A 24,149-nucleotide genomic window follows, 5' to 3' on the forward strand; every position below is an offset into this window, starting at 1 on the left:
AACACTTGTGACTGACTTCCAATTTCTTTCTTTTTACTGTTTTAAAGGACCACCTCAGACATTCAATGTGTACAGATGTTTATTGAGAACCTCTTCAATGTTCAACCTAGTGCTAGAGAGGTTTGAGAAAGGAAAGTTGCCCCTAAGAGCCCCATAAAGTCATGAATGTTGAAAGACTAAGTAGAATTCTCTGAAAAAATTGACTAATGCTATGTGGCTGGCAATTAATGGGTGAGGTAAGGTTCAGGCATAAGAAACTCTCAGAAGCCAATGCAAGACAAGAGGTAATCAAATATTAAATTATCTAGTGATAATGATAATTTCCTAATGTCCCCAAAAGCTATAGGATGAAGTCCAAATAATCTTCATGGCATCCACAGTTCCCTGAACATCTCTCCAAATTTAAAACTTTATGGCTCCTTATATCAGCCTTGTCCAGTAACTATCACTAATTTTTTAAAAAATTTTATCCATCCATCCTTCCATCCATCCATCCATCCATCCATCCATCCACCCACTTATTCTATAAATACTGAGTGCTTATTATGTGCAGGCACTGTATATCCCAGGTCCCTGAGAATGCATATGAATCAGTCAGGCAGGCTGCAGCTCTTATAAACTCATGGTTTAGTTGTTGAGAAGAGACAAACATAAAGAAATAAGTAAGATAGGTTAAAACAATAAAAAGTGCAAAGAAGAAAGTAAAGCAGGGTAATGAGTAACTAGAAGTAGGTCGGAAGAGTACTTGGGATGGGATAGAGATAGGACATTTGAGTTGAGACCAGAATGGGAGAGCTCTCTCCCCAAAATGGGGGGAGAGTAGAGCCAAGGACAGAGAGCTCCAGGTGGATAGAACAGCAAGTGTGAAGGACTGGAGGTGGAATGAGCTGGGTGTCTTTCAGGGAGGCTGCCATGGCTGGAGTTTGATGAGTCTGGGGAAAAGGTGGCACGGCATGATGTCTGAGCAGAAGGCAGGGACTAGAATGTGGCGGGCCATGCCAACCATGGCAAGGCGTCAACATTGCTTTCTATGTGGGTGGGAACCAGTGAAGTGTTTTAAGAGGAGTAATGCGATCTGCTTTGTGTTTCAAAATCTTGTAAAACAAGCAGTACTTATAGTTTCCAAAACACACATTTCCATGCCTCTGCACAGGCTGTCTCCTGGGATCTCCTTTCTGCATCTTGTTTACCTGTCAGTCTCCCATGCAGACTTTGAGATCTAACTCAGGAATCTCTTCCTCTGTGAAGCCTTCCCCAACCTTCCTGTAGGCAACGTCTCCTGCCATTCCCTCCCTTTTCTTCATCCTATGCTTCATACACACCTCTAATATCGCACAAAGTCTAATACATGGCCATTACCAGCTTACATGTGTCTCCCCTAGCAAAGGGCCTGGAACACGGTAGGGGCTTAATAGATTTGATAAGGGCCAATAGTCAGGGTAACTCCATGGAAGCAAACCTTGAAGGATGGATAGAATTTTGATAGATGATAAAAAGAGGCCAGAGTCATACAAATCTTGCAATATCTGCTCAAGTCAACATGAGACATGATTGGGAAGATACTGTCATCAAGAAGGGGAGCCCACCCCACTGAAAACCATGCAATCTTCTCCTCTCTCCAGTATAACACCAATACAGGCAGTTAATGAGCATGATAGAAGTTGACTTGCATATGATATTCATGCATTTTGCATATTTCCATTTAACACTGAAATGCATGGACAAACTTCTCAATCCCCTAGTTCCTTCCTTCAATTAGCAACTTTTAAATAAAGGTCTCCTGATTCTCCTGCACAATGCTAGGCCCTGTGAAGGATGAGGAAGTAGAAATTTGTCCTTGGTGAATTCATATGCTCTGGATCCTAGGGAAGACACAGAAAAATACAATCATTCCCAGCCCGGGTTCTGGAATCAGAAGAGATGGGTCTCAATATTGACTCTGATTAGTTGTAGGACCCTTGGGCAACTGACTTCACCTCCCTGAGCCTTGATCCCTCATTTATAAAATGAGGGTAATAATACATACCTAGTAGGGTTGATGCGGCAGAGTGCTGGGCACACAGCTAGAGCTCTGTGAGTAACCATGTTGATTGTTTTGTTCTCTCCAGATCCCTCTATGGGAGGATTTGCAGAAACCATTAAAAATTCCTAGTTAGGCACGCCTGGGTGGCTCAGTCAGTTAAGCGGCTGCCTTCGGCTCAGGTCATGATCCCAGGGTCCTGGGATCAAGCCCCGTGTCGGGCTCCCTGCTCATTGGAGAGCCTTTTTCTCCCTCCCCCTCTGCCTGCTGCTCTGCCTACTTGTGCTCTTTCTCTCTGTCAAATAAATAAATAAAATCTTTAAAAAAAATTCCTAGTTAGACTCTTTGCAGGTGCATCCAGATTCATTCCTTCTTTCCTTCCTTCTTTCTCCCTTCCTTCCTTCCCCAATTCAAAGCCTTCAGAGTCTGAAGAGCTGGCTCAACTTGGAACAGCAACTGAGCAAGCAACCAGGGAGCCTGAGTTGGGTGAGGGCAGTCTGAGCCTCCCTGCCTCATGCTCGCCAAAAGCCCGCCTCACTTGCTTCTCCAGTTATGAACAGAACCCACCCATTTACTTCCTTTCTCTTGTCCTGCCTTAAATGTGCCCCAGAGAGATCATACACTGATTTCCCCCCTGACCTACAGACACCCGGAAGAGCCTTCTGGTTGCTCCCAAGACTTCCGCCCCTTCGTTGCCAGCCAGTCACTTCCTCTTCTCATTACTATAGCCTCAGCGGCACATGGGGTCAGTGAGTGGGTTGAAAGAGCTCAGACACGTGTATGGTGTGATTCATTTGCGCCAGGGGATTCTGAATAGATAATAATCGTCTGCAAGTGGCAATTAACAGACTCTTTTAAAAAATGCCTTGATGGTTATAAAATGGAAGGCGAAGCCCATCATGCCTCCTGTTGCAAGTAATTATGGAGGCGGCTGGTTATGTACAGGTTTCGAATGACCTGATATTTCCACCCAGTCATGCCGAGCAAGAGAGAGTCCTGCAACTGTCACCTGCCATCCTTGGACCTCCTCGTCGGAGATGATGTTTGAGGAGGACCCCCTTTGGCTTCTTCCCAAAGCCCGGGCCTTGGCTCCACCTGTCATCCCAGGTGGGAAAGAGAAGTGCCAGCCAGCGCCCCTCGAAGATGGAAGGGGCAGAGATGGGGACTGACTTTTACCATAAAGTGTCATATGCCAAGTCTTGCGTGAGCTGCTTTCCCTCTCATGATCAGTCATCCCTAACCAAATTGGCAAACAAAGTTGTATCCTCTCGCTTTATTATTATTATTTTTTAACAGAGGAGGAAACAGAGGTTTAGAGAGGTTAAGTGATTTGCTGGAGGCCTTTGGGCTGAAGTGAGATTTCAACTTTGAAGCGCCCGATGACGGAGTTCCTATCCTCCACTACACAGTGCTGCCTGCATTTCTCCCTCGCAGTATTTAGAACTGTTATTCATTATCCACTTGTCCATTACTTGTTTGCCTCTTTTCTTAGCCCTGTTGCCGGCTTTACGGGGGTAAGGTGTCACTGTCTTTCATATTCGGCACTGTATTGCCCGTGTCTACCTTGGTGCTGAATGAATGACTGGCTTCCTCTGGGGCCATGAAACACTAGAAGTGACCAATGTAAGATCATCTGGTGGTCAGTCAACATCTTTATTAAAAGAAATTGTCATGGGAAGCAGTAGATTGGGTCCAGACTAATCCAGCTAGATGTGGCTTTTGTCCTGCAGGAATCTACCCTGGAAACAAAGATCTGAGACCCAACTCTAGAATTCTTTTGTTGACAGGCTGAGCATCCATCAAGAGGAAACAGCATCCTCTTGCCTTGGCTTTATCATAATATCCTCAAATGCAATTCTGCCTCCCTAAAATCCTCTTCTCCACCTGTTTCCTATCTGAGATGGAGGGAGGGGCCACTTTCTGGGAACCACAGTCTCTCCATCTGCCTGGAGAGCAGGGACGCTCCAGCGGATTTCCTGGGCAGACAGAACCAGGGCAGGCTCTCTCATTTATGGCTCGGCTCTCATCTCTTCTAGACTACTATAACCTGCCAGAGCAGGTGATGAAATCTCCAAGTGTTAGTTGGGAGGAAAGATGTACTACAAATTAAAAACAAAAAAAACATGGTAAGATTTTGGGTAGGGGGCTTCAGGAAGAATGCCAATTCTTTCTTGGTCTTTTTTTTTCTTTTTGCAAGAGTAGACCCTCAAAATTGAGGCTGCTAAGACCGTTTCTGAGCTAGAGAACAAGTATGCAGATGAAGCATCAAGCACCATGCCTTGCAGGGATGGCTTGTAATTTGAAGAAGAGGTTTAGGAGGAGGAAGCTTCAGGCACTCAAGTAGGTAGGAAAGAGCAAAGGGGAAGGGCAAGTTGCTAATTGATTTTATTTGTTTTTCAAAAGGCACATATCCCCTTTGCATGCATCCCCAGCCCCTCAATGCTTCCGCCTGGCCAGCATTTCTAAGTGTGTCCACAGACCACCCATGATGAAGTCACCTGGGGGTTCCTTAATGGAGCAGCTTCCTGGGGTGCAGTCATGGTGCTTCCTGACATCTCCTGCCCTGGGGTGTTTCTTCTCAGGTCTCAAGTAGCTACTTCCTTGCTGGTCAGGTTTTAAGGTCCAGGACCCCAGTGTCCATGTCACAGCTAATGACTCAAGATCAGGGCTGGGAGTCTGCTTACTGAAGACTCCCCAGATGATTCTCACAAACATTAGAACTGGGCCACTGAGCTAAGTTATGTCCTGAGGTTCTGTCATGTGGAGTAAGCCAGGGAATCATTTGGTGGCATCAGGGATCTTGGGCAAACCATTAATGGTATCGGTTCTCTGGAAAGTTCCAACAAGGAAGGACTGCCTGCATCTCATTTACCAGAGCTGTTAGACTCCTAAACTACTAGAAATGAAGGAATCTTTGAAATCACTGCAATTCAGTTTCCTGATAGGCTAGGACTGTGAAGGTTAACTTCATATGTCAACTTGGATAGGCCATGGTGCCCAGATTTTTTGGTCAAACATATTCCGGATGTTTCTGTGAAGATATTTTAGGATGAGATTAGCATTTAAGTTGGTGGACTTGGAGTAAAGCAGAGTGGCCTCCAATGTGCTCTACTGTGGTAGCTTTCATCCAATCTGTTGAAGGCCTGGGTTGAACTAACACTGACATCCCCCGAGCAAGAGGGAGTCCTGCCAGCAGGCCACCTTTGGACTTGAGTCCAAATCCAACTCTTCCAGGGCCTCCAGCCCTGCAGACTTTAGATTTGCCACATTCTGCAATCGTGTATGCCAATTCCTTAAAATAAATCTCTCTCTCGCTATACACACATATCCTGTCGATTCTCTTTCTCTGAAGAACCCTGATGAATGCAAAGCCCAATGAGATATGCAAGCAAAACCTGGGTCTAGAACCTAGGTCAGGGCAGAAATGCAGAAGTCATGGAAACAACTCACAGTTCTCCCTAGAGGGAGAGCACTAGCTTTTGTCACAGGAAGAGTGTTAAGCCGTGTGTATATGTGTTCACATGCGCCTGTGTGTGTTTTCCTGCGAGCTCCCTGGAGCCCAGGACCTGCATGCTTTATTCATCTCTACAGTGTTAGTCCCTAACACTGAACTTGACAGAGAGTAAGTATTTAGCGGGTGATTGACGAAAAGCGAAAACTTTTGTGACTCTAAATTATCTGGATACTTCTGGGGACTTTCCAAAGCTTCAGCAGCAAGACACATTCTAGTCCACTCTCTACACTCTCTGTCTCCTGCGCCCCCAAATATCTTGACAGACAAGAAAGAAACCAGGGGAGAGGGGTCATAGGGCCTCTGAGCAGAGGCAGAAGTGATGGGGGTCCTGGAGGTAACAGAGCGAACACCAAAGCCCCCTACACCAAATGCCTTCTCTGTGGCGGGCTCTCTGTTCCATACTTATGTACAGGCTTCCTACATGTCGAGATAATGAAGAGATACTAATGTTTTTTTAGAAACAAATGAAGAAGGGGTAGGAAGTAGAGACGGGGGTTTGGGATGAGGGCCCTAAAACCTAACCCTAATCCCTACAGAAAATAGGCCCTAGGAAGGAATACCTTGTGTATATGAGGAGGGAGAAGGAACTTGGATCCCATGCTAATGGTCACACCTCAGTCGCCTCCAGCTGGTGCCCAGAATCTGTGCACTGGGTCCCTTGGGCAGCAGAGTGGGGCCTCTGTGGCCTTTGGGATGGGCTTTGCCCTCAGATACTGTGGTGGAGGAGGCCTTGGAAGCGGTTAGGATCTACTTCAATGATGGCATTTTGCTTTGGTCTTCAGAGCTCTGGGCTACCCATACCCAGGACACTATGTGTGCCCTCCCTCAAGCCAAGTGTAGTGTGCGTGTTTGCAGTGTGCAAATGGGGGTGGGGGGCTGAGGGTGGATTTGGGTTGCACATTCCTATACCCCAATATGGCATTTGTACGACCTGGGTCTCCCCTCTAGGCAGAATGGGGCTCCCGTCAAGTTCTTTTAGTTCCAGTTGGAACAATTCTCCTTTGGACAGCTGAGCCCTTGGGCTGGGTGGATCTCTCCAGGGCAGGGCACTCTCCCAGACGCTGACCTATCTTCTGAGCCAATTGGATCTGCCCCGTCACTGGGAAGCAAGCTGACAAGCCGGCTCCAGCTGCAGCCTGGCTTCACACTCTGCAGAGCTTCTATTTTTCAAGGTGCTGCTCTATACCAAGTCCTGGACACAGTCTGTAAGCTTCCCAACCCCCATAGCACCCCGGGATGGGCCCCCAGCTGGGCCCCAGCACTCCACAATGTGGTTCATCTTCATAAAAACAATGACCGAGTCCCTCAAGATGCTATTGATAACCAGTTGTCCAGGACACTGGAGTATTTCTTTTCTTTTTTTTTTTTTTTAAAGATTTTATTTATTTATTTGAGAGAGAGAGAATGAGAGAGAGCGAGTACATGAGAGGGGGAGGGTCAGAGGGAGAAGCAGACTCCCCGCCGAGCAGGGAGCCCGATGAGGGACTCGATCCCAGGACCCTGGGATCATGACCTGAGCCGAAGGCAGTTGCTTAACCAACTGAGCCACCCAGGCGCCCGACTCTGGAGTATTTCTAAGCAGCTGGGGCACACAACACATACCCAACTCTCAGGTCCCAGAACAGCTACTCAGTCTTAGAAATCACGCATTCACCTTCAATTGTTCTCCAAAAAAAATATGCAAAACCATGAGAGGCAAGCAAAAGAAGGTGCTTGCCAGATGCATTCACTTAAAGAGTCAATCGGTTTAAAATTCAGATGGATTGGACATTGGGGCCTGACAGCAAAATGGAGTTCTCCCCAGTCCCACTGAGTTAAGCACCAAGTCACATAATCTTTCCCAGCAGCACGGACACTTCTGATAGAGTAAACTCGGTATAAGGGATGCAGGCCTCCACCTTGATGGAGATGCCCATCTTCCCTCCCTAGGAGATAAATACAAGTCCTGGGACAGTGTCACTTCCCTTTTCCTCCCATGACAGCCGTGCCCCTCCTCTGAGCTTCCCCAATCCATCCCTCTAAGCTAGTCTGAGCAGCCCAGTCGGGCCCAGCCCCGTCTCCAGGCCATGGAGGCAGCACTGAGCTTGTCTTATTCACCCTGCTGCATAGGAAGGGCCCAAGAAATATTTCCTAATAAAAAAAATTGCCTTTTGTGGACCAGCTACTGGAAAATATATTTGGTGGATGTGATTTTTAAATTTTTATGTTTAGGTCAGATACCTTGGAGGGGCAAATGCTCTTATTTGCTTCTTCTAGATGAGGGAGCTGAGCTGGGGGAGCCAGGCTGGGATTCCAACTGTCTTCTTTTCAAGGAAAGTTTGGGGCTTCCTCACACACCACACTGGCCATGTCCCTGTTCTTTTTACCTGCAGAACTTGGAGAAACAGGCTGCCTCAAGACCCCTGACTTCTGTGGCTTGATGAACACCAGCCCTTCCTGTGGGTTGGGGGCCAGGCTCCTGAGGCAGCATGGTAGGGGCCTGGGGAAGCCCCCCTCGAGCAGTCAGGCTGGCTTGGGGGCTTGTGGAATACCCTTCCCTTCGGGGGCTTTTCTGTGTCTCTGCCAGCTCTGTGGGGGCCGGGCCTCTGGAAGCTGGCCCAGCCTTGTGTACAGGGGATCCCCCCACCCTCCATGCCCACTGCAGGAGCGGCTCTGGTCTCTCCGTGGCTCTTTTCATACTCTGCACAGGGAGGGGTGAAGAGCCTGGGGAAGGGAATGTGTGTTCCAGATGGAGCTTCCTGAGATGCCAGGCAGCACCCATGGAAAGAGTGAGAAGATCTGGGCTTTGGGTCCTGGCTTCTGAGCCATCTTTAGCAAGCGATGAAACCTCGCAGAACCACTGGCTGAATGAAGTCGCTGTCACCTTCTCAGGGGGTTTGTGAGAATCAGATGAGAGGATGTACAAGAGCCATAACAATATATCTTAGGAGATGTCCAGCTGCGAGACCGGGTCCACCTTGGCTTTCAATACCAGGTGAGCAAACACTAGGGTCAACCCTGGTCCCTTGAGAGGGACTGAGTCCTTTCTTAATAATAGGCCCTCGCTTGACCCAATTCAGGGCATCCTTCTGAAGCTTGGGGGAAAACCCTGGCATGAGCTGAACCAGTCTCTGGGACAAACCAAGGATTTTGGAGTTGCAAAAGTAAACTATTAAAATTCTGTAATCATCCAAAGAGAACCCCAGGATTGCTTAGTGGAATGCCATGCTGTTTTTCCCCAGGGGAAGCATTTTTGGACGGGCCTCGGGGATGGGGGCTCACACTCAGCCGGCAGTGGCCCAGCCCTCCCGGCCCCGCCTGGAGCGGGCCAACTGAAGCCCGGAGAGCCACGTCCACGTGAGGCCTGTGGGGAGGTCTCGGAAATTTGGATTTGCGACCATAGATGCCGCATGTGGCTTCTTGAGAGACCTTAGCGCTGCCATCTGTGAGTGTTACCACACCTCAAATGTCAAGAGAGAAACTGTCTCCTCTCCACATGACCCTGGAACAGCATCATCAGGGGGAATGCCGGGTGGGAACGCTCGGGGCCTCGGAGCCGGACTCCACGCATACACTGCAGTCCAAGGCTTGTTCGTTGTTTGATAAATATAGGTTTTGTTTCCCCAGCAACTTGAGAGACGAGGAACAAGATTTCTTCCAGTGCCCCCCTCATCCACAGCGTGACGCTGAGCATGTGGCAGGAGCCCAGCAAACGCTGACAGAACTTTGGTCGGCCAGAACCACAGCGATGTATGGAGCTTCCGTCTACTTTTAAGGGCCAGCTTTCGGGATGAGGGCTCAGGCTCAGGGATGGCAACTGACCTTTCCAAGGTCACGTGGTCAGTGACTACAGTGCTTCTCAACCTGGAACAGTTTTGCTCCCCAGGGGACATTTGACACAGTCTGGAGGCATTTTTGATTGTCATGACTGGAGGGACGTTCCTGCATCCAATGAGTGGAGGCCAGGGATGATGCAAACGTCCTCCAATGCACAGGCACTGGACAGACCCCCCACATCCAAGAATTTTCTGGCCCCAAATGCCAGTGTTGTCGAGAGGTGGAAAAACCCTGGCTTGGAGGTAAAGAGAACAATATGTTTAAAGGCACCAAGTTGTTCAGGGGTCTAGAAGGTCTAAAGGAGTGACAGTTCAGGTGTGAAGCAGGAATGTGGAGTTAATTAGAAGGCAACCGTAGAGGTGAGGCTGGAAATGTAGGTGGGGTCAGAGAAAGATCTTGTACACCCACCACAGTTTTGCTCCACAGACAACAAAGACTTTCTGGGTGAGCTGAAGGGCCAGGCTAGAGCTGACTCCCAGCACAGTGCTCTCCCCCCAAAACTCCCCTCCCTCCAACACCATGCTGCCTCTTTCCCAGCCACTCTCAGACCAGACCAGGAGAGAGGCATGGAGAGCAGAACTATAGCAACCCAACGCAAATCATTTTTTACCACCTACAAGATAAACCCAGACTCATCTGTGAGCCCATAAAACCATGTAAATATTTCTACCTATCACGCCGTTATAACATGTAAAACAGGTTATAACATTTTAACTATTCACCTATTAATCAATCTCCTTGTTAGATTGTGAGTTCCCAGAGGACAAGACCCATGGTTAATTATCCTTGTATCCCTGGTACATCCCAGGATGCCTAGAAGTAGTCGGTACATCACGCATGATGGGTGAAGAGACAACCCAAAAGATTAAATTAAAATTGCCTAACCCCCTCTGATTCTCCACAGTGATAAACACAGAGAACGTTTCAGTAGATATCCCGCTGCCCTTTCTAGGGCTGTATATTCATGAGATTCACATGTGCATATTTTTCTTTTTAATTAAAATGGTATCATACTATATATGTTGTTCTGTATCTTGCTCCTTCACTTAAAAATACATTGGAAACTAGTGCAAGGAGTTTGTCTTGAAGCTGTGTTTGCATAGTGATCACCCATTTTCATTTAGACTGCATCTTTGAAGAGGGGCCAAATCGATGTGAACCTCTTTCCAGGTCTCTGAATATACTTCCACACCATGGCATTTCATGGCTGAAGACTACGCCACTGTACGGTTCTGCTAGAATGTATTAAGCCACGCCTCAGTTGTTGCAATTTGTATTTTACTATGACAACAAAGCTGCCATAAATATCCTTTTAGCTAAATCTTTGCACACATCCCTAATTTCTCGTTAGTCTGAATTTCTAGAATAGAAATGGCTGGAACAAAAGTTTCATATTTCACAGCTTTTGAGAAGTACGGCCATGATGCTTTCCAGAAAGGCTGTGCCAACACAGATTCCCACAAGTGGGGTATGAAGAGTGCCATGTTAGCTCTTTTTGAACAAAAGCTATCACTTAGTCTGGGTAAACACCAAGACAAGCTATTTCAATTCCATTAAAGGACCCATCTATATCATTTCAGCGGAGAAGAACTGTCATTCTTAGTATTCGATAGTCTACCAGATGTCTGTGCTCAGTGTTGCCGTGATGAGCTATGCAGTTGTTTACGTGCTTCTGAACATACACGACGTGATACGTATGGAAGCACCTAGCCCAGTGGCCAGTGCTCCGCAAATGCCCCTGCCATCTGTGTCTAGCCCTATCATTCCTTATCTGGACAGTTGTCTCCAGCCAATCTATACACCTGCCAGAGGGATTTATCAAAAATTGCAAGATGGACCATGTCATTCCCTTGCTTCTGTCTTTGGTTGCTTCCCACTGACTGTACGCTGAAGTCTGGACTCTTTGGTAAGGCTTCTAAGGCTTCATGACCTGCTCCTGAGACCCTGTGGCTTCATCACCCACTCTACTCTGTCCCCACCCTTCTCTACCAGCAGGTACCCTAACAGAACTCAGCCCTTTATTCCTCTGTGTCCTGAACAGGGCTATTCTTCCTCTTCCTATTCTCTTATTTTCCTTTCCTACCTTGTTTGTCTGCAGGAGTGTCTCCCAGGAAACCTATTTTCACACTCTCTTCTATCTACCCGACCCAAGCAATGTTATCATCTCCTTCCATAGACCTCGAATCTTGCGCAACCACTACTTGCAACAAGTCTCCCGTTTTGTTGTAATGCTTGTTTGCATGTGTATCTCCCCAACTAGACTGGTGAGAAGCAGAACCATGTTTTATTTTAGGTCCATATTCTCAACACCTGGCATGAAGCTTAGCGTACAACAGGTGCTTAATAAATGCTTTTTGAATGAATGCAAGAATGGACTGATCGTCTTCTTCCTTCCTTTCTTCTTCCTTTCCTTCCATCTGTCCATCCACAGGACTCCAGCTACAACAGTCAATACGGTAGCAAGCTACAGTCAGCATAACGTGGTCTCTTACTCAGATGGCGTTCCGGGTGCCACGAACTAGTCACGTGCCATACCACTCCCTTCTTAGGATCAAATGCAATCAATTGAACCAAGGGCTCTGCCATCACGTGTACCTTCAGGAGGAGACAGAGCTGGCAGGGATGGAGAGAACAAGTTGAACAAGTTCTAGGTCATTCACCAGAGGCAGAGCTGGAGGGTGGGGGTGGAGCTGACCTGAGTCTGCCATCAAGGCACCAACAGGAAAAGCCATGTTATGGGTGGGAGGGAGGACTGTGCTTCCGGGACCAGACACAGGAGTCACAGTGAAGGGCAGAGAGAGAAAGGGATTAGGAGAGGGACCATGGGCCGGAAGCACAGAGAGAGAGACAGGGAGGGATTCAGATTTAAAGGAAAACAGGGACAGGCTGCAGACAAGAAGGAAGAGAGTGAGGAAGAAACGTGGACCCAAGTTAGCGCGGGCGTGTGTACGATTGTGTAAGCACAGCATCTTCTGCTGAAAACCTTGGAGAAGGGGTGTGTAGGAGAGAGCCTGAGCTCTTTACTCAATGTAATTAATTACTCTGTGGCTTTAAATAAAACCCAGCTATTCGGGGGAAGCCTGACAGGGTTTCTTTTAACTTAATGTTTGCTGAACCATCCCTTCTATCTCACTTACCTGATGTGGAACATATGCTGGGATCAGAATGACAGAGAATAAATCACCAGATTTGCTTGGTTTCTTTGAAAAATGAATTTGGGGGCTGAGATTTCTCATCAGTATATATCTTCCCCGAGCAGCCTTCTGACAGGGCATCAAGCTTGGGGGATGTCCTGTACAAAGGTAAATGGGTACCGAGAAGTGGCCAGATGTCCACATCTGGCATCATATCTATCACCCTGGGACGCAGGCCAGGCCATCTGTGCTAAGCTGACAGGTGTTTCCAGGGTGAGGTTTGAGAGCCTACTGAAATCCCAGGCATAGGACACGATCTGTGGTCTTTACATGTGTTCCACAAATTTATATGGAGCTTTTATTTTATTTTATTTTGTTTTATTTTTTTAAAGATTTTATTTATTTGAGAGAGAGAGAGAGTGACAGCGAGCACACGAGAGAGTGCGCATGAGCAGGGGGTGCGAGGCAGAGGGAGAAGCAGACTCCCCTCTGAGCGGGGAGCCAGAGGTGGGGCTCCATCCCAGGACCCTGAGATCATGACTTGGGCCAAAGGCAGATGCTTAAGGATTGAGCCACCCAGGCACCCCTATATGGAGCTTTTAATAGGCACCTGAAACATGGTACAACAGTGAAACTTAGTGGTAATGATGTTCCCACGAGGACTTTGGGCCAGAAAGCCTGGGATAAGTCTGCATCCTAGCTCTGCCACTGGTGGTCTTGAGTGTGCCTCAGTTTCTTCATCTACAAAATGGGGATGAAGCAGCCTTAAGGCTTAGTTTGTTGTGAGTTCAAATGTTAGTCATCCTCTCCGGACCCTCCTTTTCCCACTTTTCTTATTGGGTCTCAGTAAGTTATAAACTTCCAGCACAGTACCTGCCTATCTCAGATGCTAACTAAAAGTTCCTTTCCCCTTATTAGAGACTGCAAGAGCCCGCAGATCTCTGGGTTAAAATAGAGGGAGGGTCCAGAAGCGTTTTTTTAACTCTGCAAGTTTGGGACGGGAGTGAACAGGGGTGTGTGTGGATGTGTGTGTGGCGTGGGTGTGAGTTCCCCCAGGGCTGAACCTACATTTGCTAAACTCTCTGATAGGAGCCGTGGAGAAGAACAAGATCTACGCTAGCATTTTGGCTCCTGATCTCTCAATTTAATATCTGAGTGATGTTGAACAAATCGTTTAGTCTCTCTGTGCCTTGGTTTCCCCATACCATGATGGGGAAGGGAGTTGGATTGGGCATCTTTAAAATTTTTTCTAAGTGTTCTTTTCATATTCTAAGGGTCATGTATACTCAGTATAGAAAACTTGGAAAATAGGTAATGAATCACGGAACACCACATCAAAAACTAATGATGTAGTGTATGGTGATTAACATAACATAATAAAAAAAAAAAAGAAAAAATTCTAAATGAGATTATTAAAAACACCTATTACTCCACCACCCAGCAAAAACCGTTGTTACTATTTTGGTATATTCCGCTTTCTCTGTACATAGTATATCGCAGAGTGAAATCATACTGTGTGTACAGTTTTGTCTCATACTTTTTCTCCCCCTTAATGTTCGATTATCATAAGCATTCCATGTCCTTAAAAATTATTTAGGCCTCATTTTTAAGGTTTCTTCTGGGACTCAAATTTTATGAAGAATGGGGCTCACTTCCTTTCTGTTAAAAGCTTGTGTTATTCTACAACACACCAGAAATTGTGTGGAGGAAGGTGCCCTTGAGTGGTGCCCCCCAACTCCATCTGGCTCCCATATCATGCAAGGACACCAAAAGGCTCCATGACCCACCTGGCCCACCCGCTTTCATTTGCCACCTTCGCTCTGGAGAATAAAAGCGGGTTGTAGAGCTGCTTTTGATGAGTCATCAATAAGTGATAGAGCTTTTAAAAAAATCAAGTATCATCAAGAAGTTTGACTTTATGTATTGGGAGAAAAAAATCTGCCTATATGATAGATTTTTTTAGGGGATGGGGCACTAAAAAGATTTCCTAAACTACCCCTTCTCTTCTCCCTCATTTAAAATTCCTTTATTATAAACAAATTCTTTTTTCGTTACAAAGTTAAAATAAGACTTAAAGTAAAACTGGTTTGGAAGGAGTGAACACATTGACCAAAATTCACACAGAGATTAAGGCAGAGATGCTGCAATGTGCTCAGTGATGGATTCCTTTTTCCTGAGCTTGCAGGGAGACTCCCACGGCCTGGCCTTCCCAAACTAGCTTCAGGCCATGAGACAGTTCTGGTCATAGGCATGTGGGCTGAAGGAAGGTAGGTGAATTCCAGGTCTGGGTTTTTAAAATGTCCTGATCTTTCCATGCTCTCTTCTTCTCCTGTCCCCACTTTGCAGGCCACAAGTTCAAAATGATAAAGCTAGAGGTGGAGGAAGGTGCCCAAACTGAATCAGAATCTGATGTGAATAAGAAATAAAGCTTTGTCGTGTTCAGCAAAGCTGAGCTTTTGACGTTTATTTCTTCTTGTACTTAGCCTTGCTTATCCTGACTAATGTGAAGGTTAAATAACCAGTAACAGCAGATCCTTTTGAGACAAGGTTTGATATTAGAGAAGATGAGGGTGGGGAGAGAGTACAGAGGTTGCAGGGAGGAAATGCAGTTTGGGGGGATGCAGAGATGCTACCAGTCTATATAGAATTTTTGTGTGAATTTAAAAAGGAATCCCTGGGTTAACAATTCTGATCTGCTGTTTTTGTACACTGGAGTTGAACGATTCAGTAAGTGGTGGATGGATGGTGGAAACGAGGTTTCTCACTGTTGGAGTAAAAGTTACAGATAAGCAAAAGGAGGTGGCTAGAAAGTCCTGGGGAAGGCCTAAAAGCAACAACACTCCAGTGGCAAAATCATACCTAGCATCCAAATTCTGGTTTCTAATACCATTACTAATAGAAGGAGCCAGGAATCCTTGGAAGAAGTGGCTGATTCTAGGACTGAGGGAAGTCACATACAAGATGAGCCTAGAACACCTTGTACTACTGGAAAATAAGGGAGTGCTCTGGGTTAGTTTCCTAGAGCTGCCATAATAATCGACTACTAATTGGGTGGCTTAAAACAATAGGAATTGATCGTCCCATAGTTCTAGAGGGCAGAAGTCCAAAATCAAGGTGTTAGCAGGGCCATGCTGCCTTTGAAACCTGTAAGGGAGAATCCTTCCCTGCCTCTTCCTAGTTGCTAGTGTTTATAGGCAATCTTTGGTGTTCCTTGGCTTGTAGCTACATCGCTCCAATCTTCGTCTCTGTTACCACATGTGCATCTTCTCCCTGTGTCTCTCTCCTCCTCCTCTTCTTCTTTTCTCTTAAAGATTATTAATTTATTTATTTTAAAGAGAGTGTGGGGAGGAGCAGAGGGAGAGGGACAAGCAGGCTCCAAGCTCACTGTGGAGCCCAAGGAGGGGCTCGATCCCAGGACCCAGAGATCATGACCTGATCAAGAGTCGGATACTTAACATATGGAGCCACCCAGGTGCCCCTCTCTCCTCTTCTTATAAGTACATTAGTCACACTGGATTAATTGGCTACCCTACTCCAGTCTAGCTTCATCTTAACTGGTTATATCTACAACAACCCTATTTTAAACCTAGGTTATACCCTGAGGTATTAGGGGTTAGGACTTCAGCATATTTTGTTTGGGGGACACAATACAATATAGTTAAAAAAAAGCACAATGATTGGGCATATACCAAAGGGACAGAAGCCAACTGAAAGACCTCCTGATGTCCAAAGATTTAACAATATGAGCAACAAAATAAAGTAGTGTTAGATTATAACCCACAGTATAAATACCTGTAAGTCCATACTGACATGTGGCTACAGTATGGACTCATATTGTAAATAAATGATTGGACAAATACACAAATAAGTACAAAAATAAACAGAGGAGAATAGACAAATCTCCAATGCAGAAAATTCCAAATAATTTTTGTAGATACTCTGCCCTTGAAGAGGTGGAGCACAGCTCCCTACTCCTTAAATATGGGCTGCACAGAGTGATGCCCTTCTAAAGCAATAGGCAAAGTGGGAAAAAAAAAAAAAAGAATACTTTGTGGTGGAAAACCCCAACAAACATGGCCTCAGCCACGTGATCAACCTTAACCTCAACAGTTTACGGGCCAGACAAATTACAGGACAGAATGTACCCATGGTATGATGAGATCAAAATGGCACTTTACCTCTGTGGTCTTCCCCAAAAGCCATCACCCCAGTCTAAATCATGAGAAAACATCAGACAAATCCCAGGCAAGGGACATTCTACAAGATACCTGACCAGTACTCTTCAAAACGGTCAAGGTCATCAAAAACAAAATCTGAGAAACGATCACAGTCAAGGAGAGCCCAAGGAGACAATGTGGTATCTTGGATGGGATCCTGAGACAGAAAAAGGATGTTAGGTAAAAACTAAGGAAATCTAAATGAAGTATGGACTTTAGTTAATAATAATAATATATCAATATTGATCCATTAATGGTAACAAGTGTACCATACGAATGTAAGATATTAACAATAGAGGAAACTGGGTGTGGGGTATATGGGAATTCCCTGTACTATTCTGCAAATTTTCTGTAAATTTAAAACGGTTCTCAAATAAAAAGTTCATTCTAAAAAATGGTACTCCTAGAATAATAGTAATAAGTGGGCATCGCCTCATGCTAGGGTACATGAATTGAATAGTGGCTGAATATCAATCTTTTTAGTAAGCAGAGTATCAATCTCAACTTACTCTATTTCCTTTCTCCCACCAGCCTGGTGCTCTTGCGCAGTGAACAACCTGCACAACTTGGTGTGGCAATCCTAAAGTCAAAATTACCCTCTATCATCATTTTGCCTTGCGCTTATCCTGCATCTGAACATAGCATAATTTGTGCTAAGAACTAAAGAATAGTCAGTTGCATCATAAATGGGTACACTACAGGGATCACCTATGAATTTCCAGGAGAAATATCATGAGCCACCAATGGTCAATGGATTCATCTTCAAGAAAGCACTGCTTTCCCAACCTGGAGAATTACAGCTCTGGCTTTCTAACTCTTTGGAGGTAGAAAAGCCAGGTGTGTCAAGGAAGTTGATGTTCTTATGGAAAAGGCATTCTCAACTTATATTTTGCCCACAAAGATAACTAGGGGGAGACTCTTATACCAAACTCCACTGAACCCCCACAGTGGCAAAGAAGTGTGGGAGATGGGGGGTGGGGTGGTGGGAAGTAGAAGAATCCATCCAGAGCTCTGTCCTCGGAGAGTTGTTTTTCATTATTTACATGTGGTCCTGTGACAGCTAGCCAGGTGTCTCTCTGTAAGAAAATCTCAATACAGCAGAAACAACCATTTTGAGCTACGCATGACAAGTCCAACATTAATTTTCTGCTTTTCACCCTAACAAAGAAATGCACTGATATGTTTCTTCCCAGGGCTGCCTTTGCCTCCAGCGTGGCTAGGGACCCCTTTGTTTCTTCCTTGTCCATCAAGTGCCCTATGGTGTGAAGCATTCTAGCGGAGTAAGAAGGGTCTTTTTGGTAAAGAGGCAAGATAGCCCAGACTATCACCATACCAGTGCAATGCAGGGGTCGTATGTCCACCAAAACATAATAGCAACAATGCTGACAAAAAAGCCTGTGGAATATGGTTAGACTGGAACATGAATTAGAAAGCAATTTGGCAGTGTGTATCAGCAATCAAAAACACATTCAGACCCTCTGACTCCATAATCCTACTTTTGTCGATCTGTTCTAAGAAAATTATTCTATACACCAAAAAAATCTCTAAGCATAATAGCAAAAACAGCCAAAGTATTCAACAGTTGAGAAATGGTTAAACAAATTATGGTTCATAGCCCTTGATGGAATATTATGGAACCCTTAAAATTATTGTTTGAGAATTATAGAATATGAAAATTGCATATGATAGCTATGCTAAGTGAAAAAAGGAGGAAGATAAAAAAATATAAGTAAAGATAATTACCACTGTGTTAAAATATGCATAAGAAAAAGACTCAAAGGAAATTCACCAAAATGCTAACAGTGTTTGTATTAGACTGGTGGGATTTGAGTTGATTCTTTTTCCTTTTCTCTACTTTCCAAATTTTCTATGATGTGGTAATATTGCATCTTAATGGAAGAAATTATTTAAAAAATATATCAAGTCCCGTTGTCCCCCAATGCGTATCAAGAGTAGAAAGGAGTTCCACTGTATGTGTAGAAAAACATAATAATGGCCATCGATAATAAAAGAACCTTAATAAAAATTAATAACCTCCCCAGAAACATCCTGTGCAAGAATGGTGTAATACTTTCCCAACACAGACATACTGACTTCCTCCAGGATCAGGTTTGGGGGACTTTTTCTTATCAAAGTGAGTGGAGTTTTGTCAAGCTGGGCTGAATGGGGGAAACTGGCCAACTCCAGACTTGCATGCTGCTCACGGCCGGGCAGCCAAGGAGCAGATGTGCTGCCTCGCTCCATGCCGGTGTTCCCCACCTCCGGGCTCCTTGGGCCGAAGCGCTGGAGCCCACGTTGGGCTGGTCCAGCTTACAGGGCACCGTGGATGAGGCCCTCGCTTGATTCCCTAATTAGGGTGCAGCTCCTGGATGGGCGGCCGGTAGTGAGGGGAGGCTAGTGCAAAAGGAGGGAAGGAAATGGAGCTGGTCGTTCTGAATGAGCAATCAGTAGTAGGTGTTTTTGCAAGTGGCGGTCTGAAGGGAGAGGCGGTGGCTCTTTCTATATCCCTTCATCGGCAGTTAGAGGAAATCTTGGCTGATGGAGCATGGTGGGCTTTGGGCTTTTCTCAGCATTAAAAGCAAGGAAAGGGCCAGCACGGGGTGGGGGTGGGGGGCAGTCACGTTATCGGTAGTAGGATGGGCCAGATGTAATTTTGGCTGAGCCAGGGGGCCACTCATGGGAGAGGACAGCTGATGTAATGAATGACAGAATGATGGAATAATGGAGCCAATCAACCCACGTTTTATCGCCCCCCCGTTGTTCATGTTCTCAGGACGCCCTTTGATTTGCAATGTGCGGACCACAAGCAAACAGCTTGCTTAATGCGTGGGGAGTTGGCACGATGAGTCATATCGCAAGGGCCAGTGACCTTATGGTATCTGCTACTCACATAATTTCGATCCTTGCCAAATGCGAAGAACAATAAACCCAAACCAACCCCACCCCAATAAACATAAACGCACCCCAAACACACAACAGAAATTTCCCCACCGGTTTTCTTTCCAAAGCTAAAGAAGGGAGACCCAACTTTTTGTGCCAACTTCTGGAATCTTCCTTTCATGTTTTTCATGAGAGGGAAAGAAGGCTGGTCCTTTTTTCCTGGAAAGATAAATTTTTAATGAATGTAAATGTTCTTTTAGCTTCTCAGTTTGGCGGAAGGGACCCATACAGCTTGGACAGCCCGTCTCAGGAACACAATCAACTTGCTCCTTGTTATTTCTTTTTCCTTTCACCGCCCAGCGAAGCACAAAAGCTCTCGCCTGGACCTTTGTTTCTGAGCCTGCCATGCGCTCAGCCAGCAGAGCTTGCCTTAGAAGGGAGAGCGCCCGATGAATTGGCCTCACTGGATTGTCTTCTAACAATGGCAACATGTCCGCTCCAACAAATCCTCCTCCCTGCATTTACCCAGGTTTTATTTATTAAATATCTACTATGTGCCAGGAACTACTCTATTTCCTCCTTTGAACAACCTGATGACATAGCCACTCTTACCATCATCATCATCATCATCATCCCCATTTTACAGATGGGAAACCGAAGTGAGGGGTCAAGAGCTGTCACAGCTGATCTGTGACAAGCTTGGCCATCGGGCCCCAGAGCCCATACTCTCGGCCTTGACAATACTCTGCCTCCCCTAGCACCTAACATCTTGCTAGGCACTGGGGGTGCGGGGCAGTGGGGCATGGAGTTTGGGCTAGGAAAAGTGAAAAATTGCTTTTCCATTTTTTTTTATAAAGATTTTATTTATTCACTTGAGAGAGAGAGAGCAGGAGGGAGCACAAGCGGGGGGAGCGGCAGACAGAGGGAAAGGGAGAAGCAGGCTCCCTGCTGAGCAGGGAGCCCGATGTGGGGCTCGATCCCAGGACCCCGAGATCACGACCTGAGCTGAAGGCAGACGCTTAATTGACAGAGCCACCCAGGCGCCCCTCTTTTCCAGTCTTATGGCCACTAGTTCCCTGGGCTGCTCTGTAGATCCTGGTTCTTGAACATCCATTTTGGTCTCACTGGGCTTCCACTCCCACTGGCTGGCCTGTGATTGATTCTGCTCACTGCGCTGCCTCAGAGAGGGTGTACAAATTGCAGTCCGCATTTCTTCAGGGTCTGGAGCCCTTGGCTTTGAGACTGAGGTGGGGCTGGGCTCCCTTTCTTGCCTCCCCTGACCTTTCCCTAGCAGAGTGTCAACACTCCTGTCGAAGAGATCCAAGGGGACAGCACAGCCACTTCTCGGGGATGTTGGGCTGGAGGGACACGTGGAGTCCGGCTCACCTAGAAGGGCCTGCTTTAAGGATGGAGGGAGGACCTACGTTCTGCCATGCCACACTGTAATTTCTATGATGTTTGGGTTAAAAGCCAGCCTTAGCCTTACTGGACTCATCATCCCCAGTTCTGCACCTTATTGATCCCACAGGATTTACAATCACTATCAAAGGAACTGACTCTTTTGGTCTGGAGATGGTCAGAGTTCCATCTGAAGTAGACTGTCAGTGGCACAGGAAGAGGAGGGAGAAATAATGAGCTGCTTTGTAGACCTCAGTTCCCAAAGCATGACCTCCGTTTGTAGAAAATCAGAATTCTAAATAATCGTTATCAACAAAGAATGACATCGATCAAGTGCCTATTAGTGTGTGAGGTTGGGCACCCTATCAGGCAAACCAAATAGCTTTCTTTGACCCTAGGATGGCCTGGGTGGTACCGTTCCCCTGAACTCCACGTCCTGTGAAAAACTTGATCACGTAATGAGGGTGTCATAAAGGTGTCTATCTCCCCCATGTGACCACGAGCTCTTTAGGGGCAGAGACTACTCTTCATCTCCTTTGCATCCCAAGGCTAAGCAGGCCCTTCACATAGGTTTGTTAAATGTTGATGACTCTCATACTTTATGGAGAAACGAGATATTTCCGCCATCAGATCTACCAACCTACCTCTGCATTCATCTTTTTCTTCTGTCCGCTTATATTTAGTGTCTCACGGCAAAAGTCAGTTCTTCATCCCGTGCTCTGCGTTTCATCTCCTGCCTTCTCAAGGATTCCTTAAATTATCACCTCCCTCTCTTGCATCCTGAAACTCTTTCTCTCTTCCCTGCATCATCCCCATTAGGCAAAAAGCAAACCAACCCATACCCAACGATCTCCCATTCTTGAAATCTCCCCAAAACCCCACACCTTATTCTGGTCATCATCCCATTCCTCTGCATCTTTCTCAAGAAAACTTCTGGAAAAAGCTGGGTATACACAGTAGTTCCACTTTGCCTCCTCCCTTTCACACACGAGCCTACCTTTTCTGGTTTATACCCGATGGTTACAAAAATGTGTTCTTGTCAAGACCATTGCCAGCCTTTAAGTTGCCAAATCTTGAGGTCTAGCTACCTCTGTCTCCATCTTGTTTAGCCCTAGGAAATGTTTCACACAGTTGCCTCCTCCCAACTTCTCCAAATGCATTTCTCTTCAGGGACAGTGCACTCTGCTGCTTTCCACTCACACCTCTCTCCTGGCTTTTTCTCAGTCTCCCTGGTAGGGTCTTCCTCTTCCCACTCCCGATATAGGGCCCTGGCCTTGACCTTTCTCTTTCTATGCTGTGCTTTCTTTAAGAATCTCATCAATTCCATCATATATGGTTGACGATTCCTGTATTTATATCTCCAGCCCAAACCTTTCCATGATATCCAACTGCCTACTTGACACCCTCCCTTGAATGTCTCACAGGCACCTCACATTGACCTCCTTCCAAACCAACCTCTTTATTCTAGTCTTTTTAATCCTCGCAACCAGAACCTCTGTCTACCTAGCTGCTCAAGCCAGGAAGCTGAGCGCCATGTTTGATTCCTCTCCTTGCCCGCTCTGAGGGGTCCTCTCACTGACCCTCTCACTTGTCCGCTTGTCTCTCCCCACCTCTCTGATATTGCCACGCATTGCACCGGGTCTGAGGCAGATGCTGGTTCATTGAACAGACTTGGTCCACATGCTCAGTAAATGTATATTGAATGATGAATGGATGAAAGAATGGCTGAATAACAGAAGGAAAGGCCCAGAGTCTTAGATTCCCCATCAGAAGTTGTAGCACAATCATGGTCACAGTCATGGCAAGAGGTTCGCCCCTGATTCATCTGGTGCCCCTGATCACTGGACTTAATCTTGCAGAGACTCAGTATCTTCCTCTATAAAATGAGTCTAGTAACATCTGACTCCTAGGATTATTGTAAGGACCCAATAGCATGACCCCTAGCATACAGTTAGTGCTCAATTCATGCCTTATTAGAAAAAGAAAAACCTGTAATATGAACAACCCAGCCGTTGGATTAGTTATTTTTTCCTATTGTTTTGGCATGTGTTACACTCAGCCCGAGGTAAACCTAAAAAGGCTTATGAACGAACGGATAAATACAGAGCACACATCATCACCAATGAGTCAGAGCTGAGCCCCGATGCAGTGGGAACCCTGGGGACACAGTGCGGGTAGGGGGCGCTCTTCTGCCATCCCCGTCTGTCTCCACCACCAGCTGGGCTTTGCCACTGTCTTCCTGTTCCTGCTCCTGCTCCCAGAGGGGCAAGTGATGGATGGAAACATCATAAACAAGAACAATGCCTATTGTGCTCGGCTTAGAAACGGCCTGTGTTCTTTTAAAAATTATGAATAAAATAGCATACTGACTAAATCGGGTGGTGTGGAGGATTCACAAATGAGAATGCAAATGAAAATGAGCTAACTTGTTAGGTTTGGGAGGAAAAAAGAGAGAGGTCCCTGGAACGGCCTCTGTCTATTGCTGGGATGGTGAGGGGAAAGCCATCTCTGTGAACAAAAGATCAGAAATTGCCTCCGGAGCGTTGTCTGCTTCAGAAGAAAGGTCTGTGGTTAGGAAACCTCTCATGGAGGAAAGAGCACATTTTGGGGGTGGGGGGGAGAGGGAGGCCTGTACTGACAATTTTGTTGTTATTTGTTGACCTGATGAGACGGAAAATAGTTCAGGTATTAAATCCTAAAGGGAGAGCAGAAAGTGTTATAATAAAAATTGCAATTCCTCGTCCCTGGTCCGGGTTGAATACAGCCAGCAACCAACTCACCAGGCTTCTGCTCACAGGAGTTTCATCTGGGCCTTAGCTCATGGGAAATGAAAGCCCAGGCACTCCTGATGTTGATGGGATTTGCAGAAAATTGTACGTATCATGCAGATCTATTTCCTTTTCTTAGCCTTGTTTCAAAAGAAATGAATTCTTAGGGCACTTATGAAAATGAGTAAGTGGGGACAGGAGACTGGAGCCAAGCCTTTTGTAGGCAGAAGGATCTGAGAACAGTGTTCCCTGACCCTCCTGGGCACTGCCACCGGACCCCAGGACTAGCTGAGGGAGAGTTGACTTTGCCTTTCAAGCCTCCCTGAATCCCCTTGGACATGGATGCTGTATCAAAGATCTGATGGGTGAGCCAGAGGTTGAGGGGGAAAGAGAGAAGGGGAG

This window comes from Mirounga leonina, unplaced genomic scaffold, assembly GCF_011800145.1.
Source record: "Mirounga leonina isolate KUSES-001 unplaced genomic scaffold, KU_Mleo_1.0 Mir_153, whole genome shotgun sequence".
NCBI classification, from domain to species: domain Eukaryota; kingdom Metazoa; phylum Chordata; class Mammalia; order Carnivora; family Phocidae; genus Mirounga; species Mirounga leonina.